The sequence below is a fragment of the Zosterops lateralis genome (assembly GCF_965231275.1).
Source record: "Zosterops lateralis genome assembly, chromosome: 16".
In the NCBI taxonomy this organism is placed as follows: domain Eukaryota; kingdom Metazoa; phylum Chordata; class Aves; order Passeriformes; family Zosteropidae; genus Zosterops; species Zosterops lateralis.
In genome coordinates, this window is record NC_139776.1 from 9,800,030 (window position 1) to 9,818,322 (window position 18,293).

An 18,293-nucleotide genomic window follows, 5' to 3' on the forward strand; every position below is an offset into this window, starting at 1 on the left:
ATGGAGCTGGCTCTGCTGGTTCTCCAGCAGTGAAGGAACAGGGATTGGATGGCACTGGGGGGAAATGAAGGGAAGAAAAGAAGGCCACAGCTACAAGCAGAGCTGCATGTTATATTTAGCTGCTGCTGTGGTGGTGGCAGTCAGGGTGCTGTGGTTGCTGCTCTAAATATGTTCTGGCCAGCTGAGGTTTCCAGCCCTGTAATGGACCAAGTCCACAGAGAGCTGGGCAGCACTGTCACTGCTTTCCAGCACACTGCAGCTGGGGGATTGCTTTCACTGGGTTGAGGGCTTGGTGATTAATTCAGAAAACTTGGTTAACTTCTGATAATTTTTTTTACTGATTGAGGTAGGGGGGAACCCCAAAGATGGGTGTTTAGGGTGCTTTAGTGGGGCTGTACTGTGGGAGCATGGCAGGACACCTCAAACTGATCAGTGCTTTATTTCTGCTTTTAGCCTTTGCTAACCAAGGGCTGCCTTCTCCTTCAGGGGTACAGCAGTAATTTTTGGTGTAATGTCTTCTCTTCCAGCCCTGAATCCTGGTGCTACTGAGGCAACTGCAGGCACTTTAAAGATGTGGGTGAGCACAGAGGAGGGGCAGGAGAACGACAGGCTCAGGACGTGGTCCCTCCTGCAGGTAGGACACTGCTGTCACCTCGGGCACTGTGTGTGATGTGGACTTTTCTGTCCTGGGCAGCCTGGACAGGGAAATGTGGTGCGTTCCAGTGCATCACAGAGATCTCTGTGCAGGCTGTTGGAGCCTGATGGCTGAAGGAAGTGATGGTGCAGTGATTGACTCCGTTGCCTTGAGAACAGGGGTTGCTCTGTGGTCAGATCAAGCTTGGCTTATGCTTCCAGCTGTCCCTGAGAAGGGGGAAATTTTTATTTTCTTTGCTTTTGGATATCACTCCTTGAACAAAACAGAGTTCAGATAGCTGTGTGTTTGTACTTTTCTTCTGGCTGGCTCCTCTGTGCACTAGTTGCTGATTTACTTTATTTCCATATAACTTAATAAATATCCATCTGTCCTGTGGTGTGGATGAGGGGTCAGGAGAGCGATGCTGTTTCCCTTTGGCTTCTGTGGATGGAAGAAGTGTGCTTGGAAATAACACTCCAGTTTTCCATTACACCGTTCCAGGCTTTTGAAGAAGAAATTGGGTCTCCTAGCAGAGCCAAGCCATTTTATTTGTACAAAAAGTAAGCTCCATGGTTGAACATTAGTGAGCAGACTGGCGGGGAATTTGTTCACCCAATTCATGGCTGTGTGGTAAATGACAGTGTCCCCATGGAAATGGGGATTTTCAAACCCTAGGGTGGTTTCTACACAGCTTGTGCCACATCTGGAGACTGCTTGTTTCTAGACTTTATTAAATAATCGGTGTTGGGAGTACAGTGACTGGACTGATGCTGTTTGCTGCAGCTTTCCTGACACACTTCCACTTCTGCATCCTGTTAAACTGGTAGGAATAAACTAAGGCACCCTGCTGAAGCATGTGATGTGCTGGGATCCACGTGCACCCTCAGCCCCCTGAGAGCTGTCCTCCTTGAAGTTCCCTCCATTAATTGCATCTAGGTGGGTCCTCAATACCTTGTGGCAGTAATTGTGAAAATGCAGTGAACATTATGGTTCTCTGGTTGTCTGGCTATTATAAACAGAGAATTTTGCAGGAGGAAGAGGGTGAAGCTTTTGTAGCTTCACTCTGCCTTTGTAAACAGAGTTGATCTCTTAGGAGGAGAAGTAGGGAGAAGGGCATTACCTTTTATATCCCTTGGTGTCTGCCACAGAAAGACAGCAGTAATGCATGTGGATGGTGTAAATAAGAAGAATTCCTTTGTGTTCCCTCTGCAGAAAAAGACATTGTTCATTACTGGAGGGCCAGCACCTGAGATGGATTGTAGCCTTGCAGCAAAGTGTGCCATCCTCCCTGCAAGCTCACGGTCCTGTGTTGGCCCACAAAGGCTTTTCAATATCTTCTGAGGGAGCTTTAAGAACCAAACTGAGAATCTTTGCTGCAGAAGTTGGCCCCTGTCTCTCTGCTCTTCCTTTTCCCCCACCCTCCTGTGGTGTCCTCTCCCTCCCAATTCATTTGTTTTTAAAACGATTGTGCCATTGTGTGCATCAATATGCACATGGCCTGTCTTGTTTTTCTCTTGGCTTGAAAGTGCAAAGCAAATCTGTTTATGGTTTTGGTGAGCTAATTCTTCCCCACCCTAGATTTTTAAATAGACTCTTTCTTTACCAAGCTTGCAGAGCTTGCAGGATGTATTGAAGTAACGGGAAAAATATGTTGTGTGTTAACCTTCCTTTTTTGTAAAACTTTATTTACAAGACCCTATTCCTGGCAGTGCATCTGGGAAGTGAATATCTGGATGCTGGAGAAAGTAAAGACTTTGAAATAGCCAAATGGGTGTTTAATGCATTTGGGGAGGAAATGTTTTGAGTTTTCCATGTTCAGCGCTTGCTTTGTGAAGCAAAGTCTAGTGAGCTGTGCTCTAGTCTAGTTGTCCCTTTAATTATTTATCTTCTCCTGTAAATCCCAGTTTCTAGGCTTGGCTGTTCCCTGGGCTGTCTGTTACCTTCAAACAGGCTCCTCCAAGGCAGCTGCTGACCCAGACCTTGCAGCTGAAGGTAAGAGCAGCAAGGAATGCTCTTGGCCTGTAAATAGTGCCTTGGATTAAGGGCTTGGTATGTCACTCGTGTGTTGGAAATGTTATTTTTGCCTCTTGATTTCATCCTTTCTGCAAATCAATCTCAGACCTGTCTGTTTGGGTTAGCAGCTTTCTCTGCATCCTTGTGAAGGTTGCAGAGCTCTGTGTGCAGTATTTTCACACTGTGTTTTTGCTGCTGGAGGCAGAGCTCAGCTCTGCTGGGGGAGCACTAGAGAAGCCCCAGGGACACCCCTGTCTATGATGCCTGGCTGCTGGCTTGCTTCCCAGCCCTTGTGCTGGCTCTCTCCTGTAGCCTGCTCTGCCATGGCACTCCTCACCTCCAGCCTGTGAGTTACTTCTAGTGAAAACTGTGAGCTGCTTCTGGCTGCACATGGGGCAGGAGCTCACTCTGGATATGTGGGGCTTTGTGCAGCCTGGTGTAGTGGATGGTGTCCCTGCCCAGGCAGCAGGGCTGGACCAGATGATCTTTAAGGTCCTTTCCAATGCAAACCATTCTGTGATTCTGTGGCCATTACGTGTCCAAATGCACTTCTCCAGCCCCAGCTCTGTAGGGCTTGGCTGAGGCCTCTGGGTGCTCCTGTAACATAAATAATCAGGAGTAGGATTTCAAAGCAAGCAAATTTTTGACATAGTTGATGTCACGCCTCTTCAGCCCTGCGTTTAGGGCCCAAGGATCTGCAGGCCCACAGCTGCTAGTTTGGTCTTGTTGCTGAAAACCCTCTGGAGGTGTTTCTGCTGAGCTGGTTCTTGCAGAGGGCTGAGGGGTTCACCCTGATCTGATGGTGTTAGGGAAGGCAGGACCCGTGGTGGGAAAAACATGAGGTGCTTTCACACAACTGGGTGCCCTCTGTGAAGCTGCAGCACTGGATGTGCCCCTCGCTGGGGTTTATGGTGTGGAGTGACAGCAAGGACTTCTGGTGAGTAGCCTTAAAGCAGAAGAGGGCTGGGGCAGGGTTATCCCACTCATACAGCCCTTCCACCCAGAGCCTCTGCTCTGCCAGTGAAGAACAGATGGGGAAAAGATTTCATTTCTCACCCTGCAAGCTAAATTTTTCACAGGAGTTTTGTTCACCTGCAAATCTGCAGCAGGGCTCAAAGCAAAGAATCCCCCACAAAAAGGCTTTGCAAAACAGGATTGTCCTTTGTCCATGTAATTTGGTAGCACATGGGGTTTCTTTCTTCAACAGAGTCTTAGAAGAGGTGAAGCTCTCTCTCTTTCTTCCTTTTCTGTCTTTCTGTTAAGCTGGAAGTGTTGGTGCTCCCTAGGAAGGTGATGGCTGGAGGCTGGCACTGAGCAGTGCCCCTCACTCCCCAGGCAGGGGCTGCAGCCCTGAGCATGGAGCTGTGAGCTTCTCTTACCTCCCCTTTTCCTATATCCCCATTCAGTATGTGTAACCAGAAAGTTTCCCAGTTTGCAGATCAGATGGAGTTTTCCAGATTCCCTTGCATTCTTTCCCCTCATTCCTCCCTTCCTACTCTTACTTCTTACTGACCTATTTGCTCAGGACATGTATACAATTATCAGTGGGACAAATTCAATTGCTTGTACTCAGAAAGATGAGGCCACTGGATGCCTAAATGTTGCATGAACTTTTTGACTAGCCCCACGCTAACAGTTGTGACTCCTGCCCTTCACATTGCTTTTTGTGAAAGGCGAATTCCATCCTGCATGTCCCTTTCCAAACCTATTGCCCAACACTTCCACTATTTGTCATCAGCTGAAAAGGATCTGAGCATGCAGATATCCACAGATGTGGTTTGGCTGTCTGTTGTGTTACAAACCACATCTGTGTATCAGGAGGGTTTTGGTTTGCTGTTCCTCTTTGCAGGGCTTCTCCCCGTGCTGGGACTTGGGATGTGCAGTGCTGCTGTAGTGGCTCTGCTGTTCCTCTGGTGAGGTGAGCAGTGCCTCAGGAAGGCACTGGACTCCAACAGCAGGAGACCCCCAGGAGCAGCCAGGTTGGATGTTCTGGACATTCCTTCGATCAGCCCTGTCTGGCAGGAGTGCCCTGAGGCTCTGGAAGGCTCCAGTGAAGGCTGTGTCCAGTCTCTGTGAATGGACTGGGGCATGCTTGAACAGGTTTTCTTTGTGAAGGGAAAGAACTGTGCCTGTGAAAGTCTGGATAAAGTCCATTCTGTTGTTTTGTACCAACACAAACTGGTGGCACATCAGGTTCAAGGAGAGGCCTGCAAAGGGAGAGGCTGTGGGATGTCTGGCTCAGAGCTAAGGCTGCAATATTCTCTGTGGTCAGAGGTATTTGTGAAAGAAGGCACAAATCCTAGGTGAAGTGGTGAGTTCTTACTCACCACCCTTTAAACTGTGGACTGGAGGCCACCCTTCAAAACAAAGTGATTCACTGCAGAGGAAAAACAGCTTCTTATTTCCCAGCTTGATCTGGAGCCTTGTAATGACTTTGGTGGTTCAGCTCTCTGCAGCACTGAGGAGTTGTCTGTTCCAGCACACTGAGCATGCTGCAAGTTTTATTTTATTTCCAAAACAGCCCTTTAAGCATGTTGGGCTGTAAGGGAAACTCATAATAATTCCCTCTGCCAGTATAATTCAGTGGCAATGGAGAACAGAAGGGTGTCTGACTAAAGGTGACCCATTAAAAAATGATTTCTGATAAATAACTAGACTCGGGACTCACAAGTCCTGAGTTCAATTACAGACTTTGCTATAAGCTTCCTGTGACCTTGGGCGAGTTATTTAAAATTGCTTTGTGCCTCATTTCCCTTTCTGTAACACACTGGTGACAGCATTTCCCTTCCAGCCAGGAGCTGTGTCAGTGGGAAGGTGTCCATACTCTTTTCTATAGCTGCTGTGTGAAGAACCTGGATGGACTAGGAAGCATGACCATCCCATGGGCCTCTCTTCTGTTTTCCTGGGGAAAACAGAACAGGATGATCCATTTAAAGGATTTTACAGGTACCCAGAGAATGTGTTCCATGAGATCCTGGGGCTCCTGGCATAACTGCCCTGGCAAGGTGGCTGCTCCTTGAGCTGTAAGTCTTCCTTAGCACTGCTCTCAGTTCTGAGCTTTAAACTGATGGCCAGCTGGGGCAAAACAGATTTCTGGTGCTCCTGTGCTGCCTTTCTGCTTTGAACCTGGGTGAATGCTAAGGACAGGCAATGGCTTTGGGGATAAAGATGATGGCACAAGGCCTGCTCCCCATGGCAGTTTGTAGACAGACCTTGTGCAGATCATTTCATCTCTCTCTGCTTCTTCCCTGTCTGCTCATCCCAGTGTGGGGTAACAGCACTGACCACCCCTTTTACCACTCCCTAAATGGGAGAAGCTTTCCAGCATGCCTGAAATGTGCTAAAACCTCGTGGTTGGACTAGAGGACATCTAGGGGGAACAAGGGGCTGGCTGTCTCCTGTGTGGTGCTGTGAAGGCTCCCTGCCATTCCCATGGGATAAGCTATGGGAAGCCCTGACATGACAGCTGTCCACGGGAGAGCTGCCTCTGCCAGCCTCTGTTTCAGGTACAGCAGGGTTGAGAAGGAGTGATGCTGAGCCTCCTTTGTCCTGGTGCCATGCAGCCCCTCTTCCCTTTGCCATATCCAGGGGTAGATCTGGGAGAGCCTGAGACCTCCATCCTGGGGCAGTGAGTGAGCTCCAGTTGGGGTGGGGTGCTGTAGTTGGATGGAAATGATCATCTCTGGGATGTGGCAGAAAATCAGGCCTTGTGGTGGTTGTGGGTGGCAAAATGCTCTTGGGGACTATCTGACTATCCAGAAATATTAAAAAATACTGTTATCTATATTTCCCTCTGGTCGCACAGCTGATCCAGTGGCTTATGCAGGCTGTGAACTGTGACCACTCTTTCATCTTTGATGTGAATATATCATATGAAATTTCTGTCACCTGTGCAAGAGGCATGGCTCAGCAGCTGGAAAAATCCATCCATTTTGGGCAGAAGCTTTGCTTTCATCTCCATCCTTCTCTTCCCAAGAGCCAAAACCCCAACCCCCTTCTCCTTCAAGGTATCCTGAGTTATCCTTCAAGGTATCCTGACTGTCCTGCTGGTTGGGATGCTGCAAGGCTGGACAGCTGGCAGCATGTGGCCTTCAGGGCACAGCAACAGGCTGGGGCTGCTTCTAGACCAGGGATTATAAATCTCAGGCTACAGGTAGGTCTGGCTGTTTCCTCAGACTCTGCCTGTAACTAGGAGTAAAATTGTCTTGAATAGCACTCCTGACACTAGTGAAAGGGGAGAAATTGAATTCTTGATGTACAGGATGTGGTATCATTAAGCACTTCTGCTGTCTAACTCTCTTGTTTTTCCCTTTTGTGGTTTGTGTGATCTTCCTGCTGGCCAACAAACATTTAAGGCTGAGGATTTTTCCCCAAGTTGTGAGACTTTCAGTTGTTCAAGCCTCTTTGTGTGTGGGGGAGGGTGAGCTCCAGACTGGTGTGTGTGGAAGATCACATGGATGTGTGACTTCTAAAAGTCCTCAGAGTTGTTTGTTGGAGCATCTTGGAGCTCTGGGGAGAGGCTTTGCACATGTCTCTTGGGAAATTCTAAAATTCTGTGGAAATAACTACTGACCAAGGAAGGGAGGGATGTGGGGAAGATGCCAGGCAACAAGGAGGAGGCTGGCAGCAATTTCCTAATGGAGCTGAACCCCAGTTCAGAACACTGATGTGCTCTGGGGGATGGCAAGGGACTGTAAACTGAACATCCCACAGACAGGGAGCTGCCATCCTGTGGGACCTTGCCCAGGCCATCTAAGCAGTGAGGGTGTCTCCTGCTCTAGCAGCTTCTCAGCACTCACCAGCACTTGTCGGTGATGATGAGACTTGTGCCAAATTTTAGAAGGGTGAGGAGGATGAAGGGTATGGATAAGAGCAGCACCATGAATTTTGCATGTTGCCCTGTGGTTGCTGATTGCTTTTGATGTGAAAGCAGATGGCCTAGAAGAACCCCAGACATCGTGGCAGTGCAGCTCTGCAGTGCTTTGGACAGTGCTGCCAACCCCTTTCCCAGCCATCCCTGGAAGGTGTGGGCAGTGTTACAGCAGTAACCCATGGGGAGCTCACTGAAGGAGCCCTGCTGCTCTGCCTGCTCTGGCTCTTTGGGAAGCAGCTCAGTGTGACAGTTTGTGGAATTGATCACAAGGGTGTTGCCCCTGTGGGGGTTTCTCTGTGGAGCTGCCCAGGGACAGGATCAGGGATGAGTCCTGCAGACTGTGAGGGATGAGTGCTGCAGTGTGAGCTCTGTCCTCTGAGTGGGAGGCATCCATTCCCTTAATCCTCTGCTGTCGGGTGATTATGGCTTTGTGCATGGAGGGAGTTCCTGCTGTCCTGAGCCTTATCCAGAGTGACACGCTGTCATTTTGGTGCAGGATCATTAGGATGCTCCCAGCTCTGTTCACTCCTAGCCCAAAGAAGAGGGCAGGTGCCTGGCTGTTCTCCTAACCTGACCGTGATTTGGGCTGCTGGCCTAGAAATGAACTGCTCCATCATGGCATTACCAGTTGGTCATCCCCACTCCTGTGTTTGCAGGCTGCCTGCTGACACAGCAGGGGCATTTTTACCTTACTGTCCCCTGTGCTGACTCCTGCAGTTTACTTTATCCTGCTGTTTTCTTAGTTCTGTGAAACAGAGTTAATAATGTTGCTGTGCCCTTTACCCTAATGAGGATAATGAATGTTTTCAACTGGTGTAATAAGACCACCCTTCTTTTTTTTCTGAAAAGCCAGGAGGGCTTCTTGATTTCTGTCTTGCTGAAGTTATAACACAGTCTCTGATGTCTTTGGTGTAAACCAGAAATATTTCTGTTATTCATGGGACACTTTGCAATGAGGATTTTTCCATGTTCATTTGAAAGGCTGGGAAATTCTAAATTTGCAACAGATGGCTTTTCTCCAAAGGCTTCAGGTTAAGTCAGCTCTAAGGACGTGACAGTCTTCGTATGGCAAACTGATTTTTTTTTTTTAATTTACTCTAATTTAATTTCATTCTCTCCTTTCCATGAAGGATGTTGTTCCCCTCTTCTACTCCTGCACCCAATCTAACCTAAGTTCATGCAATTGTTTGTGAAGGGTGGGATGGTTTCAGGAGGGCAAAATGCAGCAGTCAGCTCTCCTGTGGGCACTGTAATCTCAGAAAACAGGCACAAATCCTTTCTGTTTTCTCTCATCACTCCCCTTTGTCACCTGTCTGCAGGTCTGATTTGGCAAATAGAGCAGCTATTAGTGAACTTCCCACTATGAAGTGGGGTGTAGAGGTGGTAACAAAGTCTCTTTGCACTTATGAACATATAAAATACTTAGAAACATCATCTAATATGGCTATTGAAGATGTACTGATGGGTTCACACCTGGCTGCATGCACAGAAAATGAGGATTTCCTTGGTCTGTCATTTCCAGGGGTGGATTTTTGAAGCCTGTGGCCAAGACCTGAAGATAGGTTTGCTATCAGTTGGTGGTAATTGGGCTGTACTTGCATAATGATAGTAATTTCCTTCTTCTTATATCTTAAATTTGATTTATAAGACCATGCTGCAGTGTGACTTAAAGCTTTAAGTGTTTGTCTCTGCTGGCAGTTGGCAATATATTAGCTGTGATTCTTTACAGAAATAAGTGTTCAGTGTTGGAGCTAAATTGAATAATATGGTGGTGTTTGTGTCTTAATCTTCCAAATAGCTCTGTTAAGTTTGCTACATTGATGTCTGAAAGGCTTAAAAATAATAAACTCCATTGTACAGAGCTTTGAATACAGAGTGGCAGCTTAGTAATTGCTGGCAGTTCATGGGCAGACTCACTAAAACATGGCAAGGAGGCAATTCTCTCAGCACGCCTGAATTTTTTAAAAGAATCTCCTTGTATCAAGGAGAGAGAGATCCATAAGGTACAAAGTACATCAGTATAAATTCAGGCTTGTGGGACTCAGACCAAAACTCCAAACCCTTTAGCTGGACTCTAATATCATTGTAAATCACTTTTGTCTTCCTCATCAGTCTGCTGGGAGCTGTTTGCATCCCCAGATTTTGGGCAGGGTAGGTGGAGTGGGCTTATCTTGGTTGTCAGCAGAGAGCTGGAGTCCTGAGCTCCCACCCCAGTTCCCAACCTTTTGCTCTTCATAGGAAGTGGGGAAAAAACCTAAATACATGTGGTTTGTTTTCCTTTTAAGGAGCTTTCAGGAAATCAAGTGTCAAAGAAAAAGCTCTGAAATCGGGGATCTGGCTTTGCTGTTTGTTCTCAGCAGATGTCTGTAGTTCCCCTGCATCCTTGTGAATGAGTTTTTAAATGAGCACTTGCAAAGAGCAGCTAAGAAAAGGCTGTTTGGACTAGCAAGTATGATTTAAAAAACAAACAACAAACAAAAAAAACCCCAACCTACCAATCCTTCCCCCCCCCCAAAAAACAAACAAACAAACAAAAAAACCCCAAAAAAACCACAACAAACCCAACCAACCAAAAACCCACCCAAAACAAAACAGGAGAGGGAAAGGATGAGAATGTGATTTGTTTATCTCAACTGAACTTGAAACTAATTTTAAATGTCTGTCTTCTGAGAGTAAGGAAATTCCTTTAGCTTCCAGCAGTAAATAACTGGGATGCTTTCAGCTCACAGCTGATTTAGAGGATGGTAAGTTTTCAACTAAAAAAATAATTGACTCTTCAGTAAGGCCAATCCATTCCAAGTGTCATTAAACAGCTGGAGGAAGAGGAGAGTCCTGGCTGGCACGGTTCATATCACAAATAACCCTTGAACTTTGTTCTGTGCCTCTGAGTTCTGTCCAGAGTGTCTTGACAAATGGTTTTGAACAAATACAGTTTCTAACCAGGGAGCAAATGACCAGGATTGCATCTGGCTGGCAGGTGCGTGATCCAGAGGCCCAGATTTTGCCCAGAGAGATCTCAAATCAAGTCCCAAATCCATTTTTTCCTCTTGCTATCAATCCTAAAAGACATGGTATTTCAGAGAAAGGGAGAAGGTTGTCCCATGGGAACTCTTGGGGGTCAGTGAATGAGGGTGTGGTGGTAGGGGATGGTGGTGTTCTCCATGCCAAGCTCTTCTTGGCAACTGAGTGATGAAAGATTTAATGCTGGCTGTGGTGAGCAGGGTTTCTGAAACTCAGTTTCTCCCCAGGCTCATCTCAGCAAAGGTCTTGGCTGTCAGAGATACTGAGCTCTCCTAATGGTCTGCCCTTCTCTCTGCTGTCAGGGCCTGTCCTGTGCAGTCCAGTTGGGACTTCTGGAAGTCTGTCACTTATGTAGGTGCTAAAAAGGAACTGAACTTATTTGGAAACTGGTGTTCCAGCTGAAAGAGCTGAGCACTTGCCAGTCTGACCATATGCTTCTCAAGTCCTTGTGGTTCAGTGCTTTAGTCCAGGATATTGCCTATTTAAGGCAATGGAAGAAACCCCGTGCCACTCTTGCAGGGTAGGTATGTGAACTTTAAGCATCAGGACCAAATGGTAGTTCTAGAATTAGATGGTGTCCCCAGTTTCCCTCTTCAGTTTTAAGTGGATGCAGCATTCTTCACTCACAGCCTCAACTGTTGTGTTGCATTGTTGCGTGGGGTTGAACATCTGCCCCTTCCAGCCACAAAAGTGGCTGTGTTCCAGTGGTGGGTGGTTTCTTTCTATTCAGGGATCCTCTGAGGCCTGGAAAAGCTTGAGTATTAGGCATGACATACTGTCAGCTGCTGCAGATCTCCTTGACTCCTTCCTCCCAACATCTGCAAGGCCAGAGTTGTCCATCTTGACTTGTCCTTGTACAGTGCGCAGAGCAAGAAAGACAATTCCTGGCAATTCCTGCCAGCTGCTGAGCAGGGAGTGGGGCCTCACCAGGAACCTGCCCATCCCATGCAGAAAACTTTGTGGTCCCAGCCTGTAGCAGCAGAGAGGGAAGAGCTATCATAGCTCCCCCAGGAGGGACCACAGTCCTGGGCTCTTTCCCCACCCACAGCCCCCTGGCTCAGGATGCTCATCCCCTATCCGGCAGCTCTGCTCTAGCCCTGCTGTCCTGTGAGGTGGCAGGGGATGGAGCAGGCAGAGCAGCAGACCTAGCAGGTGCACCGTGCACCACGGTAAAGGTTTGGATGCTAAAGCAGAGCCCTGATGAGGGACAAGGTGCCTGTCTCACACAGGTCTCTCAGCCCAGTGTTTTTTTCCCCGGCAGCATTGTTTCCCTGATTGACTGGCGCTGGCTTGGCAAGAGCCTTTTGAATATTCATTTGGCTGACGGGAGATGAGAGTGCGGTAGCTCCTTGAAATCAGCTTGGGGAGGGGAAGCAAATAAGACTGCCTTTTTCTCACTCCTAGTGCTACTTGAACTCTCTCAAATGCATGCTTCACATGGATAAATGATTGCAGAGGCCTCAGCCTACCTAACAAGCCTGCTGTTGTACAGCAAAAATTATAGTGCCTGCATACTTGCCATCCTCATTTAAAAGCCCATTCCCTCATTAATATCACTTTATACATATATTATTGCACTCAAAGCGCCATTCCTCTTCTCCCCACCCATTTCCTTGTCTGGCTGTGACATACAGGAACTACACCCAGTGCTTGACTCGCCTCTCCCGACCTTTTGTAACTTGGCTCCAAACTCCTTTTTTTGGGTCTTTTGCAAAACACTGTCAGAAGGGAAAAATCCTTTGTTAAAACACAGCCAACTCCTGCCTCAACGTGGAACAGTTTGTTCTGCTGAAAGAATGAGCCAGTTCAGTGAGCAGAAAAACATTGCCATAAACCAGCAGGCTCAATAAGCTGCAAAAGCCATCGGCTGCGCGCAGGGTCTGAAAGGACGACGCTGAAGCAGAATCCGTGGGGATGGAAAAAAATAATCCACGATCCCAACCTGCCAAACCCTGCTTCTTTGCTTTCAGACAAAGTATTTTGCAGTTTTCTTTTTGGTTATAGCAACTGAAAGTGGAGGAATGGGAGCTGAGGCCGAGCCAGGACGTAATGCGGCTCTCAAAGCTCAAAATTGCAAGAAGGGCACGGGGGATGAAGTAATCCAAAAATGCTCAGCTGGGAAGGGAAGGGGCTGTAGGACTCATAGTCATCAGGCTGTGCTGCAGATGATCAGTTCCAGTGCCTCTGGTACTGTTTAGTAGCTTGGTTTAGTCCTTCCCACCCACATCTTGTTTTAGAGCTCTGGGCACTCTTTACTTCCCTGGAATTGCTGCTGGTCTGTCCCTTATGCGGCTGCTCCGTAACTGGTGATCAGCCTGGTGATCAGCCGGGCTTCAGCAAGCGGTTCTGCAGTCCACAGGGGACTTGGATGCTCGGTGAGAAACCCGTGTGACAGGCTTTTGGGTTTGTGTCTGCAGTGGGATCATTTTGGTGCTGGTGTAAAAGCTGACACTGGTTTTCTTTTAACAGTAAATGTTGTGCTGGCTTTAGGGCTGTGGTTCCTGAATTTGGGGTGATGGCCCCTCGATTGAGGTCACCCGTGTGGAGGTGATGTGCAAGCCTGGCAGTGGGGTTGTGAGCAGGGCTACATCAGAAAGGTGGGATCCAAGGCTTCCCCAAGATGATTCCTTGGAAAGGGGCAGGCTGTAGCAGCACTGAGAGCACAGTGGGGCTGTGGCACTGTGGGTGCTCTGTTGCCATTGGGTGCTCACACCTGTGAGCTCCTCCCCAGCTCAGCCAAGCATTCCCTGCAGATTTAAAAGTCTCAAATATCCTTGTTGGAAATTTGACATGGACAAAAATCTAGCTCTGGTGCTTATTCATTGCTCTGAGCTCCCCAGTAGATTTTTGTCTTTGAACCAGTTCAGCAATTTCAGATAATAAAAACACAAAGAAGTGTATTTTAGGTGTAACCTGCTAATCTTCACATACATTCTGAAGGGCTGCAACTGCCAAGCTGGGCTTGTCCTACAGAAATAGGGATGGGATGCTTGGCAGTGAGCTCTAAGGGTGGGATCACAAGGCATATGGCACATCTGAAGGTGGTGTGGGAGGATATAACTGATGTGTGAGGGGCTGTTTGAGGTGCCTGTGTTTCAGGTGAAATTGCAAGCAAAGACAAAACATCCTAGAGAAAGCACAAAGGGCTGAAATGGGAACTCCAGTGTGTTTACAAGCATGGTCATACTGTCCTGTTCAGGCACAAACCAACCTGCTGGAAGTCAACAGCTGAGTGTGAGGTGATGGGACACCCAGAAACTCATCAGCTGAAGGACTTCTTGAAGCTCCATTAACACTATTTGGGGTCCTCTGGTAGTGCTAACCTCAGAGCTGCTCTGTTGAGATGTGATTATCTGTCTGCTGGGCCTTTTGCTTTGGGGGAATGCCAGGAATGTTTTGCAGGATGGACAGAATCTGAGGATTGAAGCTGTGGAGGTGGGTCCCTGGGATGCTGGAACTGTGAACCCTGCTAAGGTAGTGCAATGCAGAGCAAATCTGTAATGAAGCCTCTGTGCCAAAAGAGATTATTACTTTTTTGGAAGATGTTAATGGTATGATTACATAACATCTATTTTGTGCTCAATCAAATGGATGAGGGCAGAGGAAAAGGAGTGAATTAATGTTAGTGATGTTCAAACAGAAGCACGCAAGGCTCCAAGGGATGATCAGTGGTTTTGTTTTGATGTGTGTCGTGGTGTTTTGGTTTTTTTTTATTCCTCACATTCTCCTGAAATACAGCACACAAGCTTGTCTCTAAGGGGGGCACATTGCCAATAGTCTAAAGGTTATATTATCCCAGTGACCTATTTTTATACTCTAATCGTGTTCTGTTTCAGCTGGCTCTTTCTAACCTTCCATCTTGCTCTGTTTTGTGCTTGTCTGGGGAAAAAAAAAAGAAAAGGCAGAGATAATTGCCCTTAGTCCCTGAGTGCTGAAGTATCTGAGGCAGCCTCTGCCCAGGTACCAACACACAGGAGAGGTGCTGCTGTTAGAGCACAAGAGCAATCCAAACAGCTCAGAAATGGGTGACTGCTTGAGACAGGGGGATGAGGAGCACTGTGGGGCAGAGGAGAGAGGGCTTCTCTTAAAGGCAGGTTTTAAATGGAGACGTCCAGCAGTTCGGAGAAGGGTGAAATTTTAATGAATAGTTCTGTTTAACTGGTGTAAATGGAAAAGACGCTTTTCTGCTCTGGGCCTGCCAAGGAATGGAGAATGAATACGATTGTTCGGTCAACCGGCTCCCACTGCATTTAGACTGTACCCGCGGTTTCAAAGCCAGGCTTAAGCCACAAAGCACCCTGACCAGTTGGCATAAAGAGAAATTGTTCCTTAGTACAAACGTTGACTGTGAGGCTGCTTGAAGCCCAAAACTGCTGAAGTTGGTGTGTGTGTTTGTACATTCGTGCAGCATGAAATAATAAGATGTGAAGAGCCTTTCTTGCCTGTGTGGCCTCTCTGGGGCTGTGGTTATTGTATTGCTGGTGGCTCTGCTTGTTCATGCTAAGATCACCTGAGGTTTGAGAGCCTGCAGAGTTAGTGTGGTACCAATCTGTTCTGGAGGGGAAAATCTCACTAATTGCTGAACTTGCAGTCCTGAATGGAGTCAGACCCCAAAAGAATTAAGTGTGTCACGACCTTGGTCTGGGTTATGAACCAGGTTTTGGGTGGCAAAAGCTACCTCCAGGTGCAAGGGCATGGCATGGGGCTGTGTGCTAGAAGCCAGGATGATGCTCTGCTGCTGGCATTTTTAGGCTGCTGGAGATGTTCCCATCTTGTGACTTCCTCCCAGCTGCAGCCTTTGCAGAGTTACTCAGGGAGGATGCTGTGCTCCAGCTAGCTGGGATGCACAATTGCAGAGTGGGAACAGAGGAGCTCAGCCCTGCCAAATATTGCCCTTTATCCTTCACAGAGCTGTGCTGGTACAGCTGGCAAAGAGGTGCCATCCACACCTTTGAAATTTCTCTGGTGAGAGGATCTGTCCCTGCTGGCTGTGTCTGTCCGTATGGAATGACAGGGATGTGGCCTGGAGAGGTCTTTGCTGAGATGTCCATCCACACAGTGTGTCCCTGGGATGGATTAGCAGTAGCCCCCACTGGGCATGTTTGAGCAATAAATAATTCAAACTCGTGAAACTCCTACATGACTTCTCATGAATGGACTGCAAAAGCAGAAGGAACATTAATGCCCAGCCAAAGAGGAAGAATCCCAGGACTGCCCTGGCTGGCAACAGGGTGGCCATGGGCCTGTACCCCAAATACCTGGACCCATTTATCTTCCCTTCCCCAGCACCATGATAAATGCTCCCAGGCTAATGAGCTGGCTCCCAGTGCTGCCCAGGGCAAACTGGGTGCCTGTCATGCTGGGAGCCCTGCTGTCAAACAATGTGGGATGTTTGTGGGGTGGAAAGGGCAAGGGGACTCAGCCCTCAAGTTTGGGTTGATGGTGCTGGTCACAGGCATCACTTATTAAGTGGCCTGGCTACTTACAGCGTGATTGGGAAGTCATCTGGAGCTCCCAAAGACAGCACTGCATCTTCTGACCCTGGCTGGAGGTAGAGCCTGAAAAGGAGAGACAAAAACCTCAAAAACATCAACTTTTTTTCCCCCTTTGATTTCCCCCTCATATGATGCTATCACCTGGGCCCTGCAGAGCTTCAACTTAAAAACAAACCACTTTTATTTAAAGTGCCAATATTGTGCTTGGCTCCATAAGAGACAGAAACATTAACTTTGTCTCTGACCTGGGGAGTGTGTCTGCCTGCCTAGCAGGCACTGAAAGTGTTGAGAAAACTGTTATTTTGCTTCTATTTTGGTGCTGATTTTTAAAAATCTAATTTTTTTATTAATTTCATTTAATTTTAAGGGAGCGTTCCCTCTTCAGCAGAGCCCACAGAACATGCAGCCATCCTTTGTGTCCCCATGGAGCTTTGTCCCTGGTGTCAGCGTTGGCACCCAGGAGCTGGCAGGGCTGGGGGCAGGGCAGTCCCTGTATTCCCGTGCCTGGACAGTGGGACTGGAGCTGCTGTGTCCTGGCTGGAGCTGCTGCCTGATGTGTTTTCTGGTTGCCGTTTCTAGGCGAGGTTTGCAAAAGGTCACAAAAAATTAATCTTCTAACTGGGGACCTTGGCACTGCACGCAGTGAATGTTTTGTATTAACAACCTAACTCGTTAATTCAGTGAAACATTTAAAACCAAACCAGTTATATCCAGCCAAGCTGGAAAAAAGCTGAAAGTTCATACTCAGCAGTGCAGATTTCGAAACCTCCCTTTGTTAATCTCTGCAGAAGTAAATTTTCTGCTGTTGCAGAGCTCACTGTGACTGGTCTGGGCATTGTTTCCCTCAGCAGAGGCAAAGCTGCTCTGCAGAGGGCTGGTTTTGTACCTGGAACTGCCACCTTTCCCTCCAGCCTTAGTTTCTGTGAGCATCACTGGGAAAAAAATTGGTTTTACTCTGCTTTAAGTCAGTTTTTCCCTCAAATTTCCAGCAGCAGGGATGATTTATGTGAAAAACGAGGTTCACTTTTTAGTAAATTTTAAGGAATATGTTTAATAAAATAATTAAGACAATTAGGAGATAAGAAAAAACCAAAAACGGCCGGCCGGGTGACTTGGCATTCAGCCAAGTCCACACCTTGCTTTCTCAGAGACACTTGTTAAATACCCTTCTCATTATATCGATATATGAAATTCCATAAACTAGTTTCCATATTCCAGGAACTGCCCTGCATGATCCCTCCTTGGATCCGCCTTTTTAGAGCATGCGTGTTTCGTAGCTGTGTCCTTCTTATCGCGTCCAGCTTGGGCCTTGGTCCATGCTTGCTGCGGGTGATAGATGCTGATAGTTGGTGTTATCAGTAGCAGAGTCTTCTTTACATGTTCACTGGATGTTATCCCAACCAAACAGACAGTTTAAGCAGCTGCTACATCAACTACTCCCTTTATATCTAGTCTTACCAATAGCAGAAATAAACTTATACCTTAATATCTTTACTATGTTATTAATCATATAGCACACATCTTGCGAAAAGCCAATTTTATAATACACACATATAACATTTAGGTGTACTGAATGTTTGACCTGCTTACTCTGCTACCTTGCTATGAAATTAGCAGGTATAAATTAAATAGGAACCATGAATTTAAGTACAATAACTTTGTCCTCCTGGCTCCAGGTAGCTCTTCCATTCAGCTTTGTCTCTTTGTTCCAGTTAATCATAAAGTAATACATAGGAAATAGAGTTCTTCACTCATGGCTGTGCAGACGGGTCTGAGGTACCTGCAGTGGTGATGTATATACTGTGAGATCCGTTGTAACAATCTTTTTCAATTGATTATTTTTTCTGCCATTAATTTACCCTATCCATTAGAACAGCCTCACTTGGTTTAATGAGGAGTAATCAGTGAATTGTCCATTCTGTTATATATTAGTGGTGTATTAAAGTATTAAGTGCATTCCAGAAGGTGAGCAGTGAATGAAACATGCTCCCAACATGTGGTTATGCAACTGTTCCATGGAAATGAAATGGACAAACAGTACACTTGATTAATTTTTTTCCCCCCACTAAATTGCCACTGTGATTCACTTCCAGCTAAAATTTGCAATCTGTGTTCTCAGGTGGCATTAATATTGGAGCCCTGCAGGAGAGCTGTGGTGGCTGGGGCTGCTTTGATTGCATTTTTAAGGAAAGTTGTTGAAGAGAGCACAGAGTTTGATGCAAATGTGCTGGTAAATGAAATGCAGAGCTTTTAGGTT

General features: G+C 47.0%; 1 protein-coding gene across 1 annotated transcript in view; it reads left to right on the forward strand.

The window, feature by feature from the left end:
• Window positions 1–587: 587 nt before the first annotated feature.
• The window catches only part of ZHX3 (zinc fingers and homeoboxes 3), a 28,303-nt gene continuing 10,597 nt past the window's right edge, over window positions 588–18,293 (forward strand). Inside the window, exons 1-2 of the mRNA XM_083873420.1 lie at window positions 588–634; window positions 2,539–2,626. The gene's annotated coding sequence lies outside the window, so the exon portion shown is untranslated. The remainder of the gene's footprint in view (window positions 635–2,538; window positions 2,627–18,293) is intronic.